The sequence below is a fragment of the Pelodiscus sinensis genome, chromosome 16, assembly GCF_049634645.1.
Source record: "Pelodiscus sinensis isolate JC-2024 chromosome 16, ASM4963464v1, whole genome shotgun sequence".
In the NCBI taxonomy this organism is placed as follows: Eukaryota; Metazoa; Chordata; order Testudines; family Trionychidae; genus Pelodiscus; species Pelodiscus sinensis.
Window position 1 is genome coordinate 17,236,598 of NC_134726.1, and position 25,191 is coordinate 17,261,788.

A 25,191-nucleotide genomic window follows, 5' to 3' on the forward strand; every position below is an offset into this window, starting at 1 on the left:
CCATTGCCAGTGCTACACGTCCGTTCATGGAATGGGTCTTCTCTTCTTGGCTGATTCCTGCAGGGGGCAGAGAGGGAGGTGGTGTGGTGAGGTGTCTGCCTCTGTGGTTGAGTTCTTGCAGGTTGCTCCAGTGTAAGTGTTGAGGGTTCACTGTGGTCAGCAAAGTGAATCTGGAGGGGGGTCAAAGTTTTGGGCTCTGCTACTGGTCTGAGAGACTTCTCCAGGACAAGGAATTCGAGCTGCAAGTCTCCAGCCCGTCTCGTTCTGGCTGTGAGCTTGAGGCAGTTGATTCGCCCAGGCATCAAACACACTGATCATAGCTGTCTGAGACAAGTATCACCAGCTCACAGTTGAGGCAGCATTTAAAGACCAGGGAACTGGGCATTCCTGTTGCAGATGGGGGAGGAGCAGTTGCCTGCAAAACTGCTGAGGTTTGTCTGACGTTTTCCTCAGTCAGAAGCCCACAAGTCACAAGGAAAAAGCAAAAGGAAACAAGCTAAGTAGCTGAAGGAAACTAAGTAACTAACTGTAAATTAATTAACCACTAAGTAGCGAGGCACTGCTGACTGCTCGGACTTTGTCACACAGCATCTACAACTGTCACACAGCATCAGTAAACTGCCTGCGACAACACGAGCTCATTAAATGCAACTGAGCCTATGCACTCTGAGAGCAAAGAAACAAGGGTGCCGGGATGGTTGGATGGTCAGTAGGTGCTGCTTCTTGGAATTGCCTCTCAACCCTGACTGGATATTTACCCCTGAAACTTTAGGATACTTCCATCAGCAGAACGCACTGGTGTATAGCCAGCAACTCATGGCCCAGAGGCTGTCTTCAGCCCATCACAGAATGCTTTCAAATCATGTCTATCGGCTGTATCTTGAAATCTGACTGCTTTACATTTCCACCAGTTCTCTTTCATTTGCATAATTTGACTTGTGCCTTCTGCTTAGCTCAAATGTAAGCTGATTTCCTGGAGGCATTCTCGTTATCCTTGACCCAGGCCAGGTGTGTCCCATGCATTTGATCAAAAAGAGCTCTGGCATCTTTTTCCTTGTCATCAAGCCAGTCTTTGTGTTTGCAATCCTGGAAGCTTAGTATTTTGATAACAGTTTTGTAGGTTGTTTCCTTGATGTGAATCCAGTCCTCAACAGTGGATGGCTGCTCTGGATCTTCATTGTTGATGTCTATGGAAGCATTAATACTAAGTCGGAGCAATGCTTGTGCGTTGGGCATTTCAAATGTATCTACCTCCAGCTTTCCCTGGCACACAGCGGAACGATGATGTTTTGGAGGACAAAGGCTCCAGGAGGTTACCCTGCCTACCATGTAATGGTCAGACCAGGAGCCAATGCCACACACTGCACTAGTCAACTTAACATGAGGAAAATCTCCACTACCACTGTATCTTACGTATACAGCAGCTTTTGTTCAGAACGCATGTAATGTCACAGTACAAACAAATATAGGACTGGGTTTTTTTGCCACTTTAGGCAAGCACTGCCTGGATCCCTCTCTCTTGCCCCAGGTCCCTACCCTAGCCCTCCTGCCCCGGCTTTGAACACCTTTCAGCATGCTAAATACCTCAGCCCCAGCTCAGAGCCCCTTCTGCACCCCAAACTCCTCAGCCCTGGCCCCTAGCCAGAGCCCTCATGCACCACACTCCAGCCCCCTTCCCCATTCTTGAGTCTCCTCCCATGGCCACATCCCCTCCCATGCTTCAAATCCCTCTGCCCCAGCTCAGAGCTCCCTCCCCTTCCTCAAGCCTCTCCTCCCCTGTTCTGCCCATAGCTTCCACCCCCAGCCAGAGCTCCCATATCCCCTACATCCTAACCCTCTGCCCCAGCCCAGTGAAAGTGAGCAGGTGACTGTCTTCAGAGAAAGGCCGGGAAAGAGGCAGGTCCTCAGAGAAGAGGTAGGGCTGGACAAAGGTGCTCAGTTTTGTGCAATTGGAAAGTTGGCACCCTGCAAAAGACTCTCACACCCGTTTACACACTATTACTGTGAATACATCTAAGTAAAAAAGGTAGCAAAAAGAGGCTTCGCTGTACATGGGAGGCAGAGGATCCCATAGTGACAGCCCTCAGTGGAAAGCCCTGATTCCAAAGTGTCAATTTTCATACTTTGAAGTGATTAATTGTTCTGATGCCACTGATGAAAATCTTACTTATCCAGCAGCTTTTGTTCAGAACACATATTATCACAGTAAAAACAATATAGGACTGTTTTAGCCCTCTGCAAGAGGAAGCAACACTTCCCTGACCACAACCCTTTGTTTCTCTGTCCAAGACTGTGGAGCAACCTCCAGGGGTGGCCTGTCCATATAGGCGAACTAGGTGGTTGCCTAGGGTGCCAAGTTAAATGAGACGCCAAATGGTGGCGCAATATCATTGAGGGGTTTAGAGGTGGGGGTGCCAATTGCATGGTTCGCCTAGGGCGCCAGTTGCTGACAGCTGGTCTAGGGCCACCCCTGCCTCCCACTATTCTGCCTTCCCCTTCTCCAGATCTCCCACCCTCGCCATTCCCCCTTCCCCACTCTGTCCTGCCTCCCCTCGCTACAGACATCCTCTCTTCACTCCCCAATGCGGTCCTGACCCATACCTCCCCTCCACCCCCCGTCCTACCTCCCCCACCCAAATCACCCTCCCTCCTCTCCACTCCCAAGCCCCGCCCTGTCTACCCCTGCTCCAGACACCCCACTCTCTTTTCTTGCCCACTCCACCAGTTCTCTTCACTCATTCCTCTCTCCTACATCTCCTGGAAGTTCCTTCCCCGGCAACTTCTAACTCTGCCTCTTGCTCCCCATTCACCATTTGCAGTGTCCCTGTTGCCTGTATCCTGGCTGGTGCCAGCTGGTCACACAGAGGGGGAGCCATCTTGCCCGTGAGCATTGCTTCAATCTCTCTGAAAGCAGTAGGAGGTACAGACAGCTTTATTGGGGTAGAATCATTTCTGCAAGCAAGTAACTGTAGGGAAATGGCAGCAAAGTTGCTGGGTTCAGCCCCACTGATGGCAGTAAGTAGTGGGACTCTGAATAAGGGAACATTAGTAAATTGACAGGTTTTCATCATGTTTTCATGAGACAAGAAAAACACATCTCAAAATTGCTACCAGTATGATAAAATTGTGGGAGTTGGCAATGCTGGATTTTGGGACTGGAGTCAGTCCTGGATCCAGTGGTATTGAATATTTTGATTAATGACTTGGAAGTTGGAATGGAAAGTAGGCTTCTCAAATTTGTAGATTATGAAATGGAAGGAGTTGCAAGAACAGGATTGGAATTCAAAATGACTTGGACATATTGGAGGACTGGTCTGAATTCCACAAGATGAAATTCAGTTATGACAAATGCAAAGAACTTTACTTTGGAAGGAAAAATCAAATGCAGTTACAAAATGGGAAAGCACTGGCTAGGCGTCAGTTCTGCTGAAAGGGATCTGAGGGTTGCAGTGAATCATAAACTGAATGTGTCAATACAGTGATGCCGCTATGAAAAGGGCGAATATTATTCCGAGGTGTACCAACATGAAGCAATTGCCCCATTCTACACTGCCCTGGTGAGGGCTCAATGGGAGCCTGTGTCCAGTTTTGGGTGCCAGACTTTATAAATGGAAGGAGTCAGGAGGAGCACAACCAAAATGATTAAAGGTTTAGAAAACCTGATCTATGAAGAAAAGTCAAACATCTGGGCACATTTAGTCTGGAAAAGGAGGAGTAAGGGTGGGGGTGTTAAAAGTCTTCAAATATGTAATGGGCCATTAGAAAGAGGGCGCTGATCAATTGTTCTCCATGTCTACTGAAGACTGGACAAAAAGAAATGGGCTTGATCTGAAGCAAGGAAATTTAGATTAGTTTATCTGCTAAAGGAGCACTCAAAGATGATAAAGTCATTGTGGAGAAGCTAAATGAATTCTTTGTTTCAGTCTTCACGGGTGAGGATATTAGGGGGATTCCCAAACACGAGCCTTTCTTTTTAGGTGACAAATCTGAGGAATTGTCCCAGAGTGAGGTGTCATTAGAGGAGGTTTTGGAACAAATTGATAAACTTAACAGTAACAAGTCACTGGGACCAGATGGCATTCACCCAAGAGTTCCGAAAGAACTCAAATGGGAAATTGCAGAACAATTACATGTGGTTTGTAACCTATCCTTTAAATTGGCTTCCATCTGTTATTTCAAAATAGCACCATAATGCAAATAGGCAAATGAAGCATGGGATATTTAAATCCCGGCTTCATTTGCAATTTCAAATGTCTTCATTTGCATCCCTCTCTCGAAAGAAGATGCAAGTGTAGACATACCCATAGTTGAACATAATTTGTTGGGGGAAAGTCAACATGGTTTCTGTAAAGGAAAATCATGCCTTACTAATCTACTTGAGTTCTCTGAGGGGGGTCAACAAACTTATGGACAAGGGGAAACCAGTGGATATAGTATATTTAGATATCCAGAAAGCCTTTGACAAAGTCCCTCATCAAAGGCTCTTAAATAAAGTAAGTTGTCATGGGATAAGAGGGACGATCCAGGTATGCCTCATCCCAGGAGGTATACCTAGGTGGTCGACAAATGCCTTTGATGTCGACCCCCGCGTATCCAGACTACTGCGCTGAGCCAACAAACAGCTGATCGGCTCAGCGCGCAGCCATGTAAATTTAAATGAAGTGGCGATTATTTAAATCGCCGCTTCATTTTCCTATGCCGGGTAGTCTAATCTACATGCCTCTGTCGCCAGAGGCATGTAGTCTAGACGTACCCTGAATGTGCAGCAGCAGTCAAAAAACCAAACAGAATGTTGGGAACCATTAAAAAGGGGATAGAGAATAGGACAGAGAATACCCTATTGCCTTTATATAAAACCATGGTACGCCCACATATTGAATACTTCATACAGATGTGGTCATCTCATCTTAAAAAAGATATGTTAGCATTGGAAAAGGTTCAGAAAAAGGCAACAAAAATGATTAGGGGTTTGGAATGGGTCCCCTATGAAGAGAGATTAAAAAGACTTGGTCTTTTCAGCTTAGAAAAGAGGAGGCTAAGGGGAGATATGATAGAGGCGTATAAAATCATGACTGATGTGGAAAAAGTGAATAAAGAAAAGTTATTTACTTGTTCATATAATATAAGAACTAAGGGGGTCACCAAACGAAATTAATAGGCAGCAGGTTAAAAACAAACAAAAGGAAGTTTTTCTTCACTCAGCACATAGACAACCAGTGGAACTCCTTGCCAGAGGATATTGTGAAGACTGGGACTTTAACAGGGTTCAAAAAAGAACTAGATAAATTCACTGAGGTTCCATCAATGGGTATTAGCCAGGATGGGTAGGAATGGCATCCTTAGCCTCTGTTTGTCTGGAAATGGATGACAGGAGAGGGATCACATCATGATTACCTGCTGTGTTCCCTCCCTCTGGGGTATCTGCCATTAGCCACTGTTGGCACGCAGTATACTGGGCTAGATGGACCTTTGGTCTGACCCAGTCTGGCTGTTCTTATGTTATTAGGAAAAGCTTTCTAATAATAAAGGCAATTCATGTCTAGATAGAATGGGCTTCCAAGGCATGTTGTAGAATGCCCATCATTCAAGGTTTTTAAAGCTAAGATAGACAAACACTGGTTTGGGATGGATGGTCTAGGTTTACATGGCCTGGCCCTGCCAGAGCACAGAGAGACAGACTTGATAACTAATCAAGGTTCCTTCCAGCTGAACATTTCTATGATTCTATGTAGGACACTTGTCCTGGTACTGCATGCCAATCTGATTACACAACTAGAGCAAAAGCAAATCAACATGGTACACACTAACTGGATTAAGAATTGGTTGATAGTTCTCAAAGTGTAATTGTCAACTGGGAATTGACAACTGAACAATTTCAAGTGGGTCCCTTAGGGATCAGTTCTTTACCCTACACTATTTAATCTTGCTATTAGTGACCTGGAGAAAAACATAAAACCATTAGTTATACATTTTGCAAATGACACAGATTGGGGGAGTGGTAATAATAAAGAGGATAAGTTACTATTACAGAGCTATCTGGATCTCTTGGTAACCCGGGCATGAGCAATCCATATGTTTTAATACTGCCAAATGTAAGTTCATACATCCAAGTAAAAATAATTTAGGCCATTCTTACAAGTTGGGGTGTTCTATCCTGGGAAGCAGTGACTCTCCATGGACACTGAGGGCAAATGGGCTAACGTGATCCTTAAGTGTATAAACAGAGGACAGTCAAGCAGGAATACCTTTGTATTCCGCACTGATGCAGTGGTTACTGGAATAGCTACTGGAATCTAATTCTGGTCTCCACACTTCAAGACTATTGGAAAAATTGTAGTGGGTTTAGAGAAGTGCCACAAGAATGATTAAAGGATTGGAAAACATGTTATAGTCTTAGAGTGAAAGACTCAAGAAGGTCAATCTATTTAGCTATCAAAGAGAAGATTAAAGTTTGACTTAATGACAGCCTATGCTATCTACCTGGGGAACAGAAATTGGATCAAGCTGGGCTCTGTACTAAAATCCCAGTGTCTGGCAGTTGAAGCTAGATATATTCAGACTAGAAATAAGGTGGATGTTTTTATCAGAGAAAGTAACTAACCACTGGATCAACTTACCAAGGTCTATGGTGGATTCTCTATCACTCAAAAATTTTAAATCAAGATGTGATGTTTTCCCAAAAGCTTTTCTCTGTTCAGCCATTGCTCTTGACCATGACAGTAATACGTTTAGTTCAGACTAGACACTCACCATCATTCCTTCTGGACTTTCAAAGCTATGAATTTATCTAGACATTGGTGTTAGCTCTCCCACGCTTTCAGATTCCTTAGTGCCCCTGAACTCAAAACTCACAACAGAATCAGGACACAGGCTTTAGATCCAAAGGTGAGATTAGCACACTGTCCCGGTAAGAAAGGAGTCGCTTGGGGAAGAGGCTTTGGATTCAAAGAGGCCTAATTCAAAAAGACCTCCAGACTACCAAAAAATGCAGTGTTTTTGCTGGGCCTGGGCTGCAGCCATCAACACCCTTGCGACATTAATCCAGCACTGTCTGGTGGGGGGCTGGGAGGAGGCAGCTCTTCACACTGCCATTCCCTACCAGCTCATAGAAAGCAGGGAGGGAAGCTCTACCCATCCATACGCTGCCTTGCCCTTGCCTGCAGGTGATGCCCTATTGGCCTTGCCTGCATGCGAGGTCAGTGCACAGAGCTATCTCCCCTCTATCTGAGCCACAGCCAGGGACATGTTGGCAGCAGCTTTTGGATGTGGCATAGGATGCGGCCAGACAGCCTTGCTGCATCACCCAATTTGAGATGCTCAAAGTGCCCTGAACTCCAACCCTTTTGAAGCAGCCCTGAGCCCCCCCTACACCCTAACTCTATCTTATACTCACTCCACACTATGACCCTCTGTCCAAGCCCTGAGCCCCCCTTGTACCTTAACTTCTGCTCAGACCCCACAGCACAACCACTTGCCCCAGTTCAGATGCCCCTCCTGCACTGTAACTCCCTCCAGACCCCATATTATCACCCCAGCCTCCTGCACTCCAAACCTCTTGCCCACCAGCCTAGAGTCCCCTCCTGTACCTCACACTTCTCATCCCCACCTCAGAGCCCACACCACCAGTCTGGAGATCCCCTCCCACATCCCCAAACTTCATATTGGCCCCACTCCAGAGCCTAGAGGAAGCCAAGAGCCTCCACCTCACATGATTATTTTGCTTTAAAATTAGAAAAGTACTTGTATACAGGGGTGCCACAAAATCTAATAGTTCTGGGCACACAGAAGACTTAATCCAGCAGGGTCATCGACCGGGACCGGGACAGGGACCGGGACTGCTCCAGCCTCGAGCCCCACCCCCCAGCCTCCTCTTACCCTTTCTGTTCTGAGCTCCCTACAAACAGACACCAAGCCCCCGCCTAAACTTGTGCATCATAGGAAAAGAAGCTATTAATTACAGAAAATCAGATTTATCACTTTAATTACATTAACTAGAAACAAAAGTGGGGTTGTGATATGACAGTAACTGTACGAAATTTCAGTTACTTTCACCCGTTTAGACCATAATTGAAAAACAAAGATAAATAATGATAAACAACACACATGACATAGAGCCCCTGACATGACCAGTAACAAGTCTCAGGTAAGCAAGATGCTATATCATCAACTAGCAGGATAAGGCTTTAATCAAGGCTTTCAACATGCTAGACAGTGCTGCAGAGGACTGGGCATTCCAGTGGGCTGGGAATAACTGATATTAAAATTTAAAAATGTCAGTAATATTCTTTACTAACAAGAAAGACATGGAAAGAGCTGAACCAAACCACTGAATCAGAGCCACTATGATCAGATGCAATCCTTGGAAATGATTACCAGACATTTAGAGTGGCCTTAATGTGCGCTCGATTAGAGCTTTGTACACAGAGTTGCGTAATGCTAATAAAGAATATGTGGTGATACATAACATCACCCTAATTCCCGACTATTACATTGCTAAATGTTGGTTCTTTGCCCTTTTGTACAAGATTGTGTGCTAAGGAAAACAGATAGTATTATTTTCCATTTCATGCAAGTTTTAAAACTTGACAGGTCAAAAGAACACCCAAGATGAAATAGTTTTATAACCTCATTTACCCTTGACATTCAGCACAAAATATCTATAAAATATGCACAAAGATCTTGGTGTCACACATCCACAGTTCTGCACTGTCCCACTATTGTATTATGTAATAGAAATTGCACTGTTACTAAAGGGCTCAAAACAGCTCTGACCGTTGTTTTTGGGTTGTTGTTTTTGCTCACACTCTCTCTCTCTTCTGTCAGCAAACAGGAACTCAAAGGGCATAAAGCTACAGAAGTCCTGGTGTTTACAGTGACACGAAGAGTCAGTACGGTACTTATAGCACAATATAATCCTACTACATGATAAAGAGAATTCATAACTCCTTTGTAGCAGTGGGACAAGGTTATTTTTTCATGAACACACTGAACATAAGAACATAAGAACGGCCGTACTGGGTCAGACCAAAGGTCCATCTAGCCCAGTAGCCTGTCTGCTGACAGTGGCCAGCAGCAGGTGCCCCAGAGAGGGTGGACCAAAGACAATGATCAAATGATTTGTCTCCTGCCATCCTTCTCCAGCCTCTGACGAACAAAGGCCAGGGACACCCCTGAATGGAAGTTGATTTTTTTTCAAATATCCATACTACGCACATTTGTAATGTTTATTTCTTGGAGGAGGATGCCAGTTGGATCACTCAATAACTGTAGCTAGCTTTTGTATATCCATTTTTCTCTCATTTCAAAACCAGGCATTAAAAAAGAGAAATGTGTTTTTTATTGCTTCATGCTACTTGAGCCTAATATTGCTGACACCTAGCATTCCTGCTGCTAAATCATTTACAGAGGTGAGTCTATTTGTCTAGACAACTTTCTTGGCTCAGCAAGTTTTTCGCCAAGATGTTATGTAGAATTATAGCTGAGGGCCAGATCCTGAAGAATGGTCAGTATCTCTTAGGAAATGCTGAGTTGTCCTTTGCTCCCATTGTTTTTTAAAAATTGCTATTTGGATTTTGTTCTTAAATAAATATACTCAGGTATGTAAGAAAATGGCAGCACAAAAGTCAGCCTTAATAAACCAGTGCTCTCCTTTACCAGGAAATTGCCAACTACATCTGCTAGGAAGTTACACAAATCTAATATACTACCAATTCACTACTGTAAATCCAAGTATCAGCACTCAGATTCCTAGTCCGCAGAGTAATACCGGGGTGGGCAATAATTTTTGCCACTCCAAAAATTTGGTAAGTGCTCCAGGACTGCACTCTTCCATGATATTAATGGAGGAGGTGTGGAGTCTGAGATGAAGGTTGGGTGCAAAAGGAAGCTTTGGGTAAAGGATTGGGATGCAGGAGGGAGTTTGGGTGGGACCTGGGATGGACCTGGGAGGGAGTTTGGGTGAAGGAGGGGGTTGTGACCTGGGTCATGGCACTGGGGTGCAAGAGGGAATGCAAGGGTTTGGGTTGTTACCTAGGGCAGGAGTGGATCTGACCTGGGACAAAGGATTGGGGTGCAAGTTCTTGAAGGGGCTATGAATGCAGAAGGGGGCAGAGGGTTTTAGTCAAGTGGAGTGGGGGGTAGAGGATTGGGATGCCAGAAGCAGGCTCTGTTTAGGAGACATCTACATGGGCCACACCCGGCAAGCAGCCCAGCAGGTTCCCTGCCTTCCAGCTGCAGGGTCACTTGTGTTTGTGAACAGCTGGGAGCCCAATGTGGGCAGGAAGGTGCTTCCTGAGACTCAAACAAGCACCTGCCATTGGCTGGAATCTAGCTAATGGGAGCTGCAAGATTGTGCTGTGGGTGGGGTCAGCACACAAAGCCTCTCCCCCGTCTCAGGCTTACAGCTGTTCAGACACAAACAGGGCTCCACAGCCAGCTTTTCTGAGTAGCGTGAGGGGGCAGGGCAGCGAGCCTGACTGAGGCACCTGCTGTGTCCCTGGGCTGGATCCAGTGGCTTGGTGGGCTGGATCCGACCCACAGCACAATATTCCTCCATACAGCGTTTTTAAAATAAAGAAAGGACAGATGAGTGAACTCTATTGTTCCTATCAGCCTGGGGAATGAAAAAAATACAAAGGTGAAATGGACAACAGAATCTTTGAAAATACCTGCATTAATAGTAATGGAAGTAGGATCTGAATAAATTATCCTCTCATCATTTTTATTATAATTAGTACAGGTTGCACCTCCCAAATCCAGGATTCTCTCATGTGGCAACATCTATGGTCCAGCATGACCTTGGATGTTCCTGGATGAGAGAGCCCTGGGCAGGAGGGCCAGCAGCTGGGAGCCCAGTGCAACCCAGCCAGTCTACTACCCGCGGGGCCGCAGTAGCTGGGAGAAGCGTGATTGGGTCTGTCTGCCACACGGCAGTGTGACCCAGAACACAGCAGCCCAAGAGGGGGACGTCTGGCTGGGGTGCATCAGCCTGGGAAGCAGTGGGGCTGCAGCAGCCTGGGCAGTGGCAGGGGAGGTGACAGCAGCGTGATTGGGGCTGATTGCCGCCCGATTGCGGCCACGGCAGCCTGGGAGGGGAAGCCAGCCACAGCAGCTCAGCAGGATCAGCGCGGCCGGGGCCACATGCCACAAAGCAATGGGCTGGGGCTGCGGCAGCCCGATCAGACAACCTGGGACTGGAGCTACTCAGCTGGCCGGCAGCAGAGCTGGGGTTGGGGCTGACCTGCAAACAGCCGTACTGAGCTGAAGGAGCAGGCAGTGTGAAGGGGCAGCAGGCTGAGGGGCTGGTGTCAGGCTCCTCCTGTCCACCAAATTCTCACATCGGGGACCCATTGGGTCCCCAGGGTGCCGGACGAGAGAGGTCCAACCTGTAATTATCCCCTGATTCTCTAGAGCCATGGAGGCTGGGTTGGGAGTAGGGGTGGAGCATTGCCTGGTGCCAGAAGTAACCAGCTGCCAGTGTCCACCCTAAGACTGAGCCATCTCCTCCTCTTCTAGTTGTGTGCCAGCAGTCCTCTATGGCTGGATCGCTCCCTCAGTCTTGGATGTCTCCTCTCAAGGAATTTCTCATGGACGTGATCATCATAGCCACCTCCTGCTGTAGCTCTCCCACCTATTTTCTGAGACATTCCACCAGCGAGCACCTTTCACATTGGATGGTCCCCCCAGCCTGGTTTTCTGTAAGTGGGAAATGCAAGCAACGGTCTCTACAACACCACACCAGGATCTGGGTAGAGGCATCCATGGTCAGTTGTCTGTCTGGATCCAGGCACAGGGGGAAAAGATAGGAGCAGTGTTGGCACAGGCAATGTGGCCTCTCATACCACATATTAGGACTCCCTCTTACAAACTCCCTCTCAAGCTCCCCTGTTTGGGGTCCACTGGTTGCTTAGCCTCTGGCTTTTAAGACCTGCTTTCCTAGGTCAGCCCTACCCCCTCATTAACCACACAGGGAGAGTATGGTCACCAGGCTGATGGAGGCTGAGCAAAGATGATCAAGGGAACAAAGACTCAAACAATCCCCAGACACAGGATCCCAAATGACATGCTGTGCTTGGGAGCCAAAGAACTTGAATTACTAACTAAGCTAACGGCTGCTCCACAAACATTCACACAGTCATGAAATTCAAAAAATGAAGTTTTCAGCAGCAATACTACAGCAGCACTCACTACATGATTAAAGCACAACGAGCAATGGCTCCACACAAGCAAATCCTACCCCACTGAAGTCTGATGAGACACATTTTCAAAACCCATGATGGGTTTCTTGATCAGCTCTTTCAGGACATACATATGAAGCCATTTAAAATTGTGAAATTATCTCTGTTAGCATCAAAATTCCAATCTTTTCCCATTTTGTCCAACATACTTTCTTTTCTGTTCAACAAGAGATTACGCTAAAATTAATGTTGTCTATATTATTCAGCTGTATTTCTCCTTGCTGCAAAGGATGTAGAAAGTCAAAACTAAGAAGTTTAGGAATAATCTCTATAGATAGTCACTCTAATGCCCTTCCTACCACCCCCCATTAAATTTTGCCTTGTAATAATAAACTACTTATTGTTAGAAAGTAATATACTTCTTAGTGCTCTCTCAGCTAAATTTCTTGCTCTATCCTGTGATGAAAATAAAGAGATGAGTTGTGATTTTTTCAACATAGTCAATAGTAATATTCAACCTACTTCACAGTGCCTGCCTGCCTACCTGCCTGCTCTTAGAATATCAATCCAGATTCCCAGCTGGTGTAAATCTGTGTAGTTCCACTGACTTCATTTGACATCATCTGAGGACTGGATCCATCTACTTTACATTAAGATCTACATTTGTCTCCTTATACTTATTAGTGACAGCAACTGCTGAAGATTCAACATGCCTGACGTGCACTTTTTATTCTCTCTCTCTTACACACACACACACACACACACACACACACACACACACACACACACACACACACACACACACACACACACTCTACATTTCCCAAGTTTAATCTTACCAGAGAATAAAAAATAAAATGGCTCTGCATGGGTTTAATTACTAGAACATTACTAACTGCATGGTCTGCCTTTCTCCAGTTAAACGCTTTTTATTACTATTTTCTAGAGTATTGTACCATTTGTTTTTCACTTAGTGAATGAGATATTGCTACATTAAATTATTTTGTGACACTTTTCAATATAAGCAAATGCTTTGTTGCCTGGGAACTGCACACTGATACCAAGCCATGAAATCGTTTGTGCATATGGAAGCATTTTCCACTGATTTTTGGTGGCGCTAAAAGGAGCTGGAAAGCAGGAGGGCTTTGCAGAAGATTTGTACATAGCAGAAACCTGGCTTATTTGTCTTTTTTTACAGAGATTTGCAGAGCTCCAACATCTACCTTCAAAACTATAGACAATAACTACCGTGATTCCTGTTAATGAGATAACAATGGGATCACGGGCTAAATAAACTTCAAAATGGAGATACATTAGCAGGGGATATAGTTATTACTGGAATAACTAATGAACAATATTAATGACAAACAACTGATTTGAAGAGGTTGGATGGGTTTTCTAGTTTGTTTCACAAGATCTGGATGATATGACAAGTTGAAGTGAGCATGTTCATAGGGGGCACACATGGATGGACCAAAGTGCTCTCATTTGTATATAGTATTATTGTACTGTTTACAGTGGTGACCACAGAGCTGTAACTACGGAGCATCCATACCTTTTGACAGATTGAGACCAATCTATTTCCAGAATAATTTATAATAAGAAAAATATTAGAAATTTAGAACCTGTCTTTGTGACACCTGCATTTGAATTAAACTGCACTTCGTGACACATGCTGGGTTTTTTTGCAAAACTGAGTCTCTGGTAAGATGTATTGATTATATTTTTTCATACCTCTCTTTGATTTCCTTTTCTCCTAAGCAATATGTCTCTGAATGCCATAGCATATCTCACTTACAGCAGACTAAGGTTATATCTAGACTATGCTCTGTTTTCGAAAGAGGATCTTCTGATCTCACTTTCAAAAGCACATATTTTGAAAGTGAAAGTAGTCTGGATGCTTTTTTTTGGAAAAAAACATTTTTTGAAAAAAAAATGCTCTTCCTTAAAAAATGAGGTTTAGGTGGTTTTTTTCGAAAAAGGGTTTTTTTCCTGAAAAAACCACGTCCAGACTACTTTCACTTTCGAAATAGAATGTAGTTTAGATGTACCCTAAGTACCAGTAGGCAAAATCACAGGAGAGAAAGAGAAAGGATCTCATAGGCTCTGATTCTGCAAGCTTCTTCATACAACAAAAAGAAGTCCCTGTGTGGGGCTAACATTTTATAATACACAGCACTCAGATGAACAGACAGAATTAACCATGTGCCTGCATTTGTTTTTAATTCCAGTATTATGCTCTCTGTATAGACTATCATTCCCTTTACTTGATGTGAGAGAGAAAGCAGCTGTTTAAAAATGTGGGCAAATACGGAAATCATTGTCGATACAAATTCTTTTAATAAAAGGAGTAATTAGCTGAAGAATACAATGTGCTGCACTACTTGTAATTTTGTAGCATGGCTTTTCTGCCATTGTTCATTAAAATGCACGTTATGTGCACCCTAAACTACATGCTCTCATTTCACCAACTCACCCTGAATTTGACAAAACTACTGTAATTATTACTCCTCTTGTACTTGTGGGGAAAGGTGGCTACTGTCTGTTTACTTCTGTGCTCAGCATTCTGCACTGTTGAAAGAGCATGCCGTTCATGGGTGAAATTCTATCACAAAGCATATTTCCCAGAAAGGAGCCATTTGAATTTCCAGTGTCTGGGTGGATATCAAAACAAAAATTGCTTATAGCAACAACATCCCTTGCCAGCTTTAAAGTCAGTTTGCTTGCAGTACTTGTCCTCATTAGAACCTTTTTTTAATCTGCAGATTTGTTTAAACAGACTCCAGCATTTACAATAGCTATTATCTGCTGTTATGGTAAGACATTGTGGGAAAGGGTATCTCTCTACCATTCTAAAGATAATGAGCGTTCCTATGGCACCTTCAGGCATGTCAACACTAGGAAATTATTTCAAAATAATATATTTCAAAATAATAACTCCTGAAATAACTATTTCAAAATAGCGTGTCCACACTATTTCAGGCTTGAAATTAGTCTGAGGCAGGCTCCCTTAATGTGGATACACTACCTCGAATTAGAGCCGCAGGAAGCACTGGTGAGTAATTACTTTGAATGATTCTGGGGAGTAGTTATTTTGAAATAGCAGCAGTGGAGCAGCCGCACTACCTCTATTTTGAAATAACTCTTCTGTACACACACAGACTGGCCTGGCTCTTGTTCCCACCCCTGGCTGCTGGGGATGGCCTAGGGCCAAGGCTGCCCTTGCTTTTCTCCACACCCCCGACACCAGGCAGGGCCAGGCTGTGGTGCACCAGCTTCAGCTCTCCCTCCACTGCTGGGGGGACTGGGCCAAAGCTGCGCCAGCCCTGGCTCTCCCCAGGGCCACTGGCTGGGCTCAGATAGCGAGGGCACCCAGCTCCAGCAGCACAGCTGGAGCAGCCCACGCGAAGCAGCTGCCCCAGCAAGCAGCTGAGGGCAGAGGCAGAGGTGGAACTGCAGGCCCAGAGTGACATGATGACATCACTCTGTTATCCCGCAGGAATTTTTTTTTACGTATATAAAGAGAAACACCCAAGGAGCAGAAAACATACTTCCAATGATGTATCTGATCATGATGTGAAAATTATTGGATTATTTCTTAATGCTTCCCTATCAAAATGTCCTGCCCTGTCCTCTGCTGTAAGCCAAAGATAGGAGTCAGGATATTTTCAACATAATCAATAGCAATATACTGCCTACTGCCTTCCTGAATTCCCTTGATAGGTTCAGAACATGAAGATCGATATATTTGTCTCCTAACATGTATTAGTTATGGTTGCAGACTGCAGTTGTTTAGCAAGATCAGAATACTCATCAGAGGACTCCAGATATTATACTTCCCCATAACTGCTTTGCCTGGTAATCATTCCACCCCATCCCCACCCCCACCCCATTATAAATGGTGTTGTACAAACATAAGAATTTTAAGAGAGAAATTTAAGAGCAGGAATAGTTGCAAAAATCAAAATCTCTGACTTCTCTTCTGGAATACACCTTGAGAAACTGTACCTGATGACTGACAGTGGGGGAGGTTATACTGGGGGAGTTCAAGGTTGTATACTAGGAAAAACTATTTTACTAGGAGGGTGGTGGAGCACTGGGATGGGTTACTTAGGGAGGTGGTGGAATCGCCATCGTGAGAGGTTTTTATGTCCCAGCTTGATAAAGCCCTGGCTGGGATTATTCAGTTGGGGTTGGTCGTGCTTTGGGCAGGGGGCTGGACTTGATGACTCCTGAGGTCTCTTCCAGCCCTAGCAGTCTATGATTCTATGACTTTACTACTTGTTTATGGTGTGTGCATACAGGATCTATGGGGAAAGATAAAGGCCTTACCTTGAGGGGAGGAGGGAAATGGAAAAATAACTGATTAAAGCAATTGTTTCTACCTGTTTGCTTACAAAGGGGATTGACAACAACATAGAGGCTCCAGATCACTTGTTACAATGCCTTCAGCAAAAGTGATAGAGATGTAGCCGTGTTAGTCTGGTGTAGCTGAATCAAAAAACAGGACTATGTAGCACTTTAAAGACTAACAAGATGATTTATTACATGATGAGCTTTCGTGGGCCAGGCCCATCACCTAATAAGCCACCTTGTTAGTCTTTAAAGTGCTACATAGTCCTGTTTTTTGATTCAGCAAAAGTGACTGAATGCTAATCATATGGAGAACTAGATGGCTCAGAGGACTGGTAAAGGGATATGGAGCCTTTCACATTGTCTGCAGTGGTCAAAAATTGTTGCCATCAGATCAAATCCATGGTAAACAGGTGTTAGTGTGACATCTGAGCAGATAGATAAGGCCTTGTATAGAATAACCCTCCTCGAACAATCCCTCCGCTTCAATACTGAGACAGGGCATTGAGGGAAGCATGTGCTGTCAATCTGATCTATAAAAAGAGGACTTCAATATCACAGGCCACATTACGCAAACACTACATTTACTTTTAAAAAGGGTCACGAGAAAATTATTGTGGTGTAGCTATTCAATCCTGCTACAACAAAAAATGTTTACATGTACTCACAAGTATGTCTTAATATGGAGGGGTGCCTAAAATAAACCTCTTTTAAAGCAAGCTTTTTCATCAAGTACATCTTACCTTTGAAATGTTATATGTTGCACAATTTACAAGGTCCACTAGATAATCCACACAGCTTGCAAGATCAAGAGTACACACAGCTTGGGTCCCTTTGGGATTTATAGATCTGCTGGGGCTGCTGCCACCTCTACAGGGATTCTGTCAAAACAAATTTTTTTAAACTTAAGGGAATCTCCAGGCAAAGGAAACTTTTTACTTCTGTTTTGAAAAAGCCCTTAAGAGAATGTGAAATATTTTAAGCTTGAAAAATCCAAGTTAACTTTAACCCGAAAAAAAAAGATTGAGCATTTGGATATGCACAGATGAGATCACTGAACCAGATGCCTTAACACTACCCTGTATCATCATACTGAGTACAGAAACTGTAAGACACACTCATCCATTTATCACACTTTTGTGGTCACTAATGAACCTGTGCAGTGGAAATGACATTATTTGAATGTTTAACTGCTACACAGGCAAATAAGCAGGCTACATGCAATATCACATGGTATTTATGGATTTAAATACAGAGTAAGACAGCACAAACTATCTTGAATACCAGTGAAATATTTTGATCTAAGGATGAGGAGTCATGTTCTCCATAATGACTCCTGTGATCTCTGCAATAGCATTTTTCCTTTCAATTTTATTTTTCCTTCTCTTTCTTTTCTTTCAATCTGAAACATGCAAACTACAAAATCCATGCATCTGAATACATCTTTGAACATGTACTATATCAATATGAATGTTGCTGAATATTTAGTAGTAGTTTCACTACTATTTATTATATGTTAAAGTGAAAATCTGATTCTGTTTTCTCCTAAGCCAGTTGATACTGATAATTACACACAGGCATATGTGTAAATCTTTGATCTCAATACTCACCTCTTCTATAAAAATCTTTAAAATGACATTGAAAGAAAAGACTAGAGGCAGTACATAGCATAGCCATAATTTGAATCAATTCTGTATCATAAAAAAGCAGCACAGTTGGAAAGGAGCAGGAACATAAGCAAAGAGAGATTTATAGTCTATGGTTGAGTAGAACAGACCAGAAGGTGATTAAATGTCAATGCAGGGAACCTAAATAATTCTTTTTACAGCTGACCCAAAGCCAGAACTTGCATAGTTTATTTACATACCTGCACTTCTACTTTTATTTGCATTCTCTAGAACTGAGCAGACATGGTGCTGTTGGTAGATTCTTCACCTCTTAAAATTCAAAGCTTAGAAAATAGAATTTAGAGAGTGTAACCCAGGGGAATGTGTGTTTGCTTATAAAAGAAAATCTCCTGCTACTGGAAGTTTGAAAAATAATGTATGGGAATATTTCTATTATATTTGGGTGTGTCTAGACTACATGCCTCCTTCGACGGAGGCATGTAGATTAGCCAGATCGGAAGAGGGAAATGAAGCCGCGATTAAAATAATCGCGGCTTCATTTAAATTTAAATGGCTGCCCCGATCTGCCGATCAGCTGTTTGTCGGCAGATCGGGGCAGTCTGGACGCAACGCGCCGACAAAGAAGCCTTTCTTCATCGGCACAGGTAAGCCTCGTGAAACCAGGTTTACCTGTGCCGATGAAGAAAGGCTTCTTTGTCGGCGCATCGCGTCCAGACTGCCCCGATCTGCCGACAAACAGCTGATCGGCAGATCAGGGCAGCCATTTAAATTTAAATGAAGCCGCGATTATTTTAATCGCGGCTTCATTTCCCTCTTCCGATCTGGCTAATCTACATGCCTCCGTCGAAGGAGGCATGTAGTCTAGACACACCCTTTGGGTTTTGTGAACTAGTGACCTGTTTAGCTAAGACTTCCACCATTGCTTAACCAGTGTTAGCAACAGTGGGAAATGTTTCAAAAAGGTCCCTGTTACAGAAAGAGCTAAGGAGAGTAGGCATTGAAGAGGCAGTAAGCTGAAGCTCTGCAAAACAGCAATTTATAGAAGCATGAAAAAGGAAGGAAAAAAGAAATAGGACTGAGCTCTCTAGCAGCCTGCAGCTTCCACCCTTTCACTCTTGCCAACTGTGCCAATGATGGAAAATAAAGTTTCAAGAATTTGGAGTCCAATGGCTAGATTCAAGCTGGGTGTAACTATGAACCCCATGGGACTTAGATCTGCGTCCACTGGCTCTGAATGCAATTACAGATATTTGAAAGTCTACAGAGCAGCAGGATTTGTTTCCATCCATGGAGGAAGAGGAAATGCTGCCCTATTGCAACAGAGGTCCATGCACACATAGCACAGACTCACCTTTATGATGACATGACAAAGGGCTCCGCATAGCCGAAGGCTTTTTCTGAGGGTCTTCTGTGTTTTCAAACTTTTCTGGCATAGCCAATTGAAAAGCTCTGCTGAGCAACTTGGGGGTTCTGACAATTATCCTAAATAGGGTTGCTAACTTGGGAAAGAGTTTATGAAAAGCAATGCCGGGCCAGAGTGCCTGCCCTGAGTGGCTATGGAGCACTTCTCTTCCCAGTCAGAAGACCTGATAGCACAAGTTTCCATGCCCTAATCTGCACCATACAACAAAGGGGAAGAGCCCTTCCTTCAGTCTCTGTGAGGAGAAGGAAAGTGAAGTCCCATTTCCCTTCTGTCAGTGTGGAAATGGGTGGTATGCGCGCACGCACGCGCGCACACACACACACACACACACACACACACACACACACACACACACACACTATCCTAGTGCCACTGTGTCCTCTGACTCTGTGTGGAAATAGGTAGGGGAGAGAAGAGATATGAGGGAAGACTGGAGAAAAAGCTTATCCCTTGCATCATGGTTTCCATGAGCAGGAAGAAGAAAAAAGACCTCCCATTACTCAGGAGAAGAAAGAAGGAACAACATACACCCTGTGTCACTGTAGGGGAAGGGGAAGAGGTTGAAAAGGGCTCAACACGCATTATGCAATCAATGAGGTAGTCAGTAACTCCCAGTGCCAAATGGGCACCAAGTCCAAAGAGCTAAATCCAGGCACTTCTTAACTGATTCTTAATTAAGAAATTCCTGATGCTTTACGTAAGCATGGGTGAGGTATAAACAGGGGCCCTTAACCAGTGAAGGCCACAATAAGTTTTCTTCTCTTTTTCCTTCTCTAGTATCTTAGATTCCCCTCTTCTGCCTCTCCCTCTTTCCTCCAAGCCTCTTTATTTTAAATTTCACCCCCACTGGCTTTCACTATGCTAGCACTCTGCCTAGGAGCTTGGCAAGGTTTTCCTGTAAAATAAAAACATACCCTACGACACAAGCTTGCTGAGAGACAGCTTTCTGCAAACCCTCACATCTCTGTATAATATTCAAAAATGCAAACACCTACACTTCACTAGAGATGTTCCAAAACACGCACAAGCAATGTGTACAATCAATACTCACTAGAAAAACATGACCTGTGACTGCCTCTGCTCCCTGATTCATTTTTAATGAGTTATACACCCACACGCCAAGCGCAACAGTGAAAATATTGTGCTAGGTGTATTTTTAAATAAAATATTTAGTCTATGGGTTTTGCTCTCCGTGTGAATTTTCCCCATGCCTGCTATGTTTTCTTCTTAACTCTCTGGCACACAGAATTGTCAGAGTGCTTTCAAGTGTGCAACTCACTCACTAACTTTGAAATATGTAATTTACTTTTTGAATTATTGTATTATAGTCTACAGCAGGGATTCTCCAACCTCATTGCACTTGCAACCCCCTTCTGACAATAACATTTACTGCATGACCCCAATAACATTCACAGCCAAAGCCTGAGTCCACCTGATTCCCACTGCTCTGGGTGGGGACCCTAAGCTAAACCATAATCCCCACTGCCCTGAGTGTGGAAGGGGACAAAGCTGAAGCCTATGGGTTTTGGCCTCAACCATGGGGCCAGTAATCTGAATCCTGCTGCCCAAGCCTGAATCCCTCAGGCTTTGGCCTGGTCAGTGCACTTTGGGCTTCAGTCACAAGCACCTGTAAGTCTAAGTCAGCCCTGACAACAGCATTAAAATGGAGTCTTGACCCACAATTTGAGTATGGCTATGCTACAGAGTTTTGTCAGAAAAAAACGTCCATTTTTCCGACAAAACTTGAGGAACATCCACACTGCAATTGTGTTCGTTTTGCTATTTTTTTTGAAAATCAAAGAGGTGTGTTTATTGGGAGGTCAGGGAAAGGGTGAAGGGAGGGGTTGTAGTGAAGAAGGGATATGTAGTTGTCGGGAGTGGCAAGCTTCCAGAGGGCTAATGTGACCCAATTCTCCAGGGGATGGCAGACTGCAGGTGGGTATTGCATCTCCGGAAGATGGGGGTGAGCCAGGCACATACCTCCAAAAAGGTGACCTTCCACATGCAGACGTTTTGGAGCCACTACTGGTCATCGCACCGCTCCATGACCAGCCAGTCCCACCAGTCCGAACTGGTGTTGAGCCTCCAGAAATGCCTCTCCTCAGTGGGGTGCGATTGCCAGTGTGAAGCAGCCACAGCCACGGAGAGGATCCCCAGAATAAGCTCGGGGTCCAGGTCATGCAGGACCAGGAAGGCAGCTGAAAGAACATGCTGCAAAAACTGCAGCATAGCCGAGTGGGGCCATCGCATGCCCAGGGACAGCTCCAGTTCCATTGCACAAAAGAAAAGGCTGTGGCATCTACAAAAGAAGAAGGCAACCACAGCAGGCACTGCAAGAGCTTTGCTGTCCCTCAAAGAGGTAGGCAAGCACGCAGCAGAAGCAGAGAAATGGCTGTCCAGAGGGGTCCCTTTAAGCGCACGTCTCTGCAAGGCTCCAGCACCAGCACTAGGAAGCAATGGGTGACCTAAAGTCCTGACTGAAGTGGTTCTGGTGGCCTTTTAAGCAAGACAGTGTCCAATCAGTGTGGACGCTCTCTTTCGCAAAAGCACATCACTTTTTCGATGCGCTTGTGTGTGTGGACATGCTCTTTTGCAAGAAGTTTTTTCAGAAGAGCTCTTCCACAAAAAAGCTTCGTGTGAAAAAGCCTGTAATCTAGACGTAGATGTAGCCTTTGAGAACTGCTGATCTAGAGCAGTGGTCTCCAACCTTTTTACACCTAAGATCACTTTTTAAATGACAGACCAAGCCAAGATCTACTGCCCTGCCCCTTCCTTGAAGCTCCACCCCTTCCTGGAAGCCCCGCCCTCTCTAGTCTCCTCCTCTCCATCACTTGCTATCCCCAATCCTTATACTGCTGCTTTTTTTAAAAAGGTTTTTCAACATTTGGAAGTGGCGCTCAGCCAGGGTACACCACGCTCCATGTGGGCTGGTGCAGAGAAGAAGCTGCCTGGCCAGCTGGCTGTGGCCTTCAGCCCAGAGGAGGCTGAACTGTGCTCCAGCTGATGGGGTGGCTTCCCCTCTGCACCTGCCTACGTGGAGCTTGGTGCACTCTGGCCGAGTGCCGTGGCCAGCTGGCCGGGAAGCTGCTTCTCTTCACTCCCGCCCGACTGCCCTGTGCTCAGCCCGGGAAGCTTGCTCCAGCACAGCTGGAACTAGACGCAGCCTCCCTGGACTGAGCGCAGGGCAGCCGGGCTGGAGGGAAGAGAAGCAGCTGCCCGGCCAGCTGGCCACGGCACTCAGCCAGCGTGCACCAAGCTCCACGTGGGCAGGCGCAGAGGAGAAGCAGCCAATCACCTGGGCTGTGTCCAGACTCCATGCCTCCGTCGACGGAGGCATGTAGATTAGCCAGATCGGAAGAGGGAAATGAAGCCGCGATTAAAATAATCGCGGCTTCATTTAAATTTAAATGGCTGCCCCGATCTGCCGATCAGCTGTTTGTCGGCAGATCGGGAGAGTCTGGACGCGATGCCCCGACAAAGAAGCCTTTCTTCATCGACACAGGTAAGCCTCGTGAAACCAGGTTTACCTGTGTCGATGAAGAAAGGCTTCTTTGTCGGGGCATCGCGTCCAGACTCTCCCGATCTGCCGACAAACAGCTGATCGGCAGATCGGGGCAGCCATTTAAATTTAAATGAAGCCGCGATTATTTTAATCGCGGCTTCATTTCCCTCTTCCGATCTGGCTAATCTACATGCCTCCGTCGACGGAGGCATGGAGTCTGGACACAGCCCTGGAGCGCAGGGCAGCCTCTTTCAGTTGAAAGCCACAGTCAGCTGGCTGGGGTGTTTCAGCCCTCCCAACCTCCCAGCTCCCACCATTCCTCGCAGCTACTCACCTGTGCTGTTGCTCGGTGAGTAGCAGCTCCTCAAATGAGGAAATCTAATGTAAATGTACTGCACAGGCGTGCAGTTCAGAGAGGGCTCAAGAGCTACTCTTAGAGCCCCTGAGAGCTACCGGTAGATCGCGATCTACTGGTTGGTGACCACGGGTCTAGAGGAATCTGCATCATACTATAGTATCCTTGCTCCTCTAATTTTTATGCTGCAGTTCACCACTACTGAGCAGATAATATTGTAGAAAATGTTCTAATCCATTTTACTCCACAGACAATTGAGAGATTTTGATCTTTGACATGTGTAGGCTACTAATAAGCTATTATGCCACCTTTCTTGGACTAAGCAGTGATTCCTTGTCATTCACTTCTCATTCTGAGAAATTGTGAATCTGTTCCTGCTTCAGAGATGAAAGTTGGTCAGAGTTCTGAGCTTCAATTCTTGTAAATCTAATGAGGGACAGAAAGGATCAACACCCTGCTCCAAGGGTTTTCTACTACAGAAATATGCAGATCAGGCTTAAAGCCACCCATAGTCAATGCATAGTTTATTTAACCCAGGAAAGACTCAGGTTTATAAAGGAAATGGTAAAAGGGTACCCCTGAGGCAAAACCATTCCCTTGCTGTGTAAAGTATGATGCAGAACTATAAGTATATGTACCAAAGAAATGCACCGTCTGTAAATAGGAAGTTACATAACTGGGAAAGTAGGGACCTGGGTTTATTTGTAGCATTTTCCATTTATAACTGCAAGAAGTGACATGAGTCCACTGAGTCAGAGATGGTGTAAGGTAAAACACATCTCATGCCAGGCTGTCGTTAATTAAAGAAAGCTTGCATAATTCCCCTTCGTCAACCAATTTCTTAATTTACTACAAACTGTTCTGATAGTCTTGCATGAAAGTGCATTGCAGCAATTTAAGGATAATGATAAATTGTACTCCATACAGCTTTTACATGAGGTTTTATAGGTAGGACAAGGGATTAGGCATTCATATTCCTGCGTTCCATTCCTTGCTTTCTTACTGACTTGTTAGGTAGTGAGGTTATTTTAGGGTACCTCTGGTAATCCTGGCTCATGTCATGTTGTGATGGGGTGTTATCACAGAAGACCCATTGGGGCTACTTCCCGGTGTGTCCATAAAGCCACTGACTCTTGCTCTCTGGGGCTTCTCATTACCCTGTCCTGCTGGGCCAGATCTCCTGGTCTCCCCAAGCTAAGACCCAGAGCTGAGATCAGCCCTCATCACACGCCAGAGAGAAATGCAGATACTGAATCTCTTCAGCTCTGCAGAGAATGCAGTTTCAGGCACAGGGTCCAGGAAACCAACCCCCAAATGGGATCAGAAACCCAAATAAATCATTCAGGCAATTTCCTTTTAACAATGAAAGGAGGCTGATTGCTCCTCCAGGTAACAATTATTTACAGTGAGTTTGATAGTAAATAAAGATAATTTTATTAAGGACAAACAGTAGAATTTAAGTGGTTGTAAGTGAAAACAGACAGAGCAAAGTAAATTACAAATGTAAAATAAAAGAAACTGCATAGCTAATTCTAACACATTATTAAAGCTTTTTGAAAATGTACCCAAAAGCTATTCATATTTCAGCTAAATCTTCAAGCCAGGGAAGATCTTTTTTTCCTAGAGCCTTTGGTTATTCTCCCAGGCTGTGTCTAGACTGCACCTCTCTGCCGACAGAGGGATGCAAATCAAGCACTTTGGAAGTGCAAATGAGCCCGGATTTAAATATCCCGGGCTTCATTTGCATACTCACG

General features: G+C 44.7%; 1 long non-coding RNA gene across 1 annotated transcript in view; it reads right to left on the reverse strand.

The window, feature by feature from the left end:
• LOC142818593 (uncharacterized) overlaps positions 1-25,191 on the reverse strand; it is a 45,518-nt gene that overhangs the window by 10,535 nt on the left and 9,792 nt on the right. Inside the window, exon 2 of the long non-coding RNA XR_012896134.1 lies at positions 17,273-17,410. This is a non-coding gene — a long non-coding RNA (uncharacterized LOC142818593). The remainder of the gene's footprint in view (positions 1-17,272; positions 17,411-25,191) is intronic.